At 35.2% G+C, this 4,132-nt stretch overlaps 1 pseudogene; it reads left to right on the top strand.

Moving 5' to 3' along the window:
• Window positions 1–1,405: 1,405 nt before the first annotated feature.
• Window positions 1,406–3,711, top strand: LOC114420521 (annotated as a pseudogene).
• Window positions 3,712–4,132: the final 421 nt, after the last annotated feature.

Genomic DNA, 4,132 nt, shown 5'->3' with positions numbered 1-4,132 from the left:
TGCTCCCATATGTCGTCCAGCATTTGTCGTCTTCTGTTCAAACAATTGATGCAAGGACAATAATATTTTCCATCTTCATCCGGTCGACCTCTTTCTGAAGAAAATTGTAAGAACCGCTTGACGCCTTCCTCATATTCTGGGCTGATGCGACTTTCATTCATCCAACTTCGATCCATCTAAGGAATAACTCTGTGATACTCACAAAGTTATTCGATGCATGAAAATCTCACTTTTATATTATAGGTGTGGCCCTATCCCATTCAGGAAGACCGTATTTTATGGTAGCTTCATACGTCAGGGTTAATTCTATTTTGTTAAATTTGACAAAATTTTGACAGCATTTCGCATTGGTTTCCAAGTACACGACATGAAATCAGTGAAATTGATTTCCTGATAATCAAGTATGCACTCAGAGAACAACTAGAAATGCATTGTACCGAAATTTCATCAAATTCAACAAAATAATGTTAACCTTAACGCATGAATCTACCATAAAAATATCAATCTCCCCAAACTGTCCAAACGGATAATTCAAGATTGAATACAATGATTAATGCAAATTGTCCGCAAGAATCATTGCATTTAGTCTCAAACGGGAATCTAAGGTTCACTCATCATGAACACAATTTGTATAGATATATCAATTGTCATTAATGGCAGAGAACAAGTAATAAAAATATTAATATGAAAGCAAGAATCCAATAAATAACTCAATCACCACCTACATCAATTATTAATTGAAAAACTAATATCAATGTGTGACAATCAGTCAACTTAAAGTAATAAATATATTAATATGAAAGCAAGAATCCAATATTGATTTGGAGTGTCTTTAAGATGTGAGAAATATTGATTTTGCTTTTGGTGTTTTTAGTTTTTCTTTTTAAATCATGGTGTTCCTCTTTTCTCCTTCAACCACTAGTCTTATTTAAATATTTATTCATTAATTTTTGGTTGATGGAAAAATTATGAGATTAGTAGTAGGTGGATCTGTAGAGGTTTTTTGAGGTGGATTGATTCGGGGTTTAGTTTAGGCACAAGGGAATCTTGGATGGTTGTGGGGGAGTGTAATCAGCATCTACTACTGGTGGTTGGTTTGGAGGAACAAATGTGATGTCATTGGTTTTTCCCTTGTTTGGTTTTGGTGTTTGATAATGTCGTGGATCTTAAGTGGTTGCTTGCTGTTTCTTTCCCTAGTGTGGAATCTGGGGTTTGATTTAGTTTGTATGAGATCATTATAACAATGGGGTGTTTTGAATGTTATTTAAGATTTAAGCATTTTACCTAGTAATTATATGGACACAGTGTATGTTGGGTAGTGAGAAACTGGGTTTTTACTTTTTATCGTTGGATTTGACTCTCTAAAGTGAATGGAGTGTACTTTATACTAATACTGATAATCGCAATGGTTGAGATTATATCTGATGCAAATCTGAAGGATGAAGGGAACATTGATAAGAGTAAGACTACACTGAATTGGTTTGAGTCATTCAATGAAGATGGTGATGAAGACCTTTAAGAGACAGAGGCTAATGAAGCTTTTTTGGCAAAGGTTTTTGCTAACATTTCAACTGTTAAAGCTGCATATGCTGAGTTACAATATGCTCAATCACCTTTTGAACTGATGGGATTGAAGTCGCTGATCAATTGCTAGTGTCTGAGTTGAAGAACTTATCTGAGCTAAAGCAATGTTGCTTGAAGAAACAATTTGATCCTTCACCCAAGACTGCAATACTTGAGGCCAAATCCAAGGAATTGTAGGGTGTGATCAAAATCTACAAGATCATGGGGAAGAAGTTGGAGTCACAGGTGAGGCTCAAGGATTTTGAGATAATTTTTCTTAGGGAGAAGTTGGAGGAAGCTAATAGGCAGAACAAGGCAATCGAGAATAGATTGAATCAAAGTGGCCAACTATCCATTCTTGATAATCTTCACATAACAAGATTAAGTCCTAGCCACAAGAGGGTGAGGCTTCTACACTACTTGGCCTTCTCCTATGAGCCTTAGGCTTCAATCTTCCAAGTGGGAAATGTTGGATCGAGTGGCCTCAGAATAATTAAGAAGAGGGGTTGAACTAATTATTCCTAAACCTTTACTAATTAAAAAATTTACTCTTCTAAGGCTTTTACTTATGTTGTTAAAAGAATAAGGAGTAGAAGAGAAACTTACAGAAAGTAAAAGCGGAAATTAAATGCACAGCGGAAATTAAAAGAGTAGGGAAAAAGGAGACAAACACACAAGAGTTTTTATACTGGTTCGGCAACAACCCGTGCCTACATCCAATCCCCAAGTGACCTATGGTCCTTGAGATTTCTTTCAACCTTGTAAAATTCCTTTTACAAGCAAAGATCCACAAGGGATGTACCCTCCCTTGTTATCTTTGAACCTAGTGGATGTACCCTCCACTAGAACTGATCCACAAGAGATGTACCCTCTCTTGTTCTCAGTCAAACCCAAGTAGATGTACCCTCTACTTGTACCACAAAGGATGTACCCTCCAATGTGTTAAGACAAAGATCTCAGGCAGTTAAACCTTTGATACTTTGTGAATGGGGATACAAAAGAATTCTCAGGCGGTTAGTCCTTTGAACACTTTTGTATAAGGGAATGGGAAGAATCAAAAGAATTCTCAGACTGAGTCGTTTTGAATTCTTAGACAAGGGAGAAGGGAGACATAAAAGAATTCAGGCGGTTAGTCCTTGGCGAATTCTTTTTGGAAAAGGGAGAAGGGAATGAAAAAGGTGAATAGCACAAGTTTTTGAACAAAGAACTTTTCTTGGAAGAGAAAGTTTTGAACAAAAACTTTTAGAAAGATGAAGAGAAGATGAAACAGAAAAGCTGTTGAAAGAGATGAAAGAAAATATTGAAAGAAATGATTGAGATAATTAATTAATGTTTCATGCCAAGGTCACATATTTATAGTTTCTTAATGACTCAAGTCAAAACTTGTAACTCTTGGCAATTCCTTTAAAACTAATCACTTAAAAAGATATGACTTTTGAAAGAAACTTCAGAAACAAGTCACTTGAAGAAATGTGACTTTTGGAAATGAATTTTTCGAAAACAGTCACTGGTAATCGATTACCGTAAAGGTGTAATCGATTACACATCAATAGATGTGACTCTTCATTTTGAATTTTGAAAATCTTAACGTTTTAAAACCACTAGTAATCGATTACTATAATCTGGTAATCGATTATCAGAGAGTAAAACTCTTTGGTAATGATTTTGTGAAAACTTCTTGTGCTACTCAATGTTTTGAAAAACTTTTTAATACTTATCTTGATTGAGTCTTCTCTTGATTCTTGAATCTTGAGTCTTGAATCTTGATCTTGATTCTTCTTGATTCTTGATTCTTGAAACTTGATTCTTGAATCTTGAATCTTGAAACTTGAAACTTGATTCTTGAATCTTTGTTTGAAAACTTTGCTTAACTCTTGATTCTTTGATATCATCAAAATAACCTTGGAAGGCATTGCTTCCCCAGGGAAAGGGTGCAAATTCTCTAATGTGTACATGGAAAGTGTGATTGATGAAATCTTCCTCTATTCAAAAGTGGAATCAGATCCACAAGTTGCTTTCACAGTAGTTCCAGGGTTTAGGATTGGTAAAACTGTTTTACAGTGTCAAGTGTACCTCTCACAGCACCAAACCAAGGTTAAAAAAAATCAATTCAACAAAGCAAAGGTAGTTGTTGCAAGCACTTACTGACCCCACAATTTAGGTGATTGAACTGGAAGGCAATTCATTATTTTGTTAGTGAAAAAGAAATTTTTAGAGGGAAATGAAGGGCCTTGTGGTGGGGACTGAACTTTGCCTAGGCTAACTCACTGGGGCATCTTTGCCCATTTGTATTTTGAAAAGAAAAATTCATTGGACCATTGCATTGGGAACTACCCTTTTCTTTCAATTTTTTTTTAATTTATGCCAGATTTATCAAAGAGACTTTCCCCCAAGTATATGCATGAAATGGCTTTAAAGATTTTAGTGATTTCATGAGCAGGAAATTTCAAATGGTCTTTAACAGTGTCATCCATGGTCTTTTATAGTTAAGCTTAGACCATCATATGTATACAAAGTTGAAAGAAAAAGGAAAGAAGCATCATAACTAGTCGATCAAAACATGTTCATA

This window comes from Glycine soja, chromosome 7 (assembly GCF_004193775.1).
Source record: "Glycine soja cultivar W05 chromosome 7, ASM419377v2, whole genome shotgun sequence".
Taxonomy (NCBI): Eukaryota; Viridiplantae; Streptophyta; class Magnoliopsida; order Fabales; family Fabaceae; genus Glycine; species Glycine soja.
Note: the sequence above shows the minus strand (reverse complement) of the source record. Positions and strands in the feature narration are given on the sequence as shown.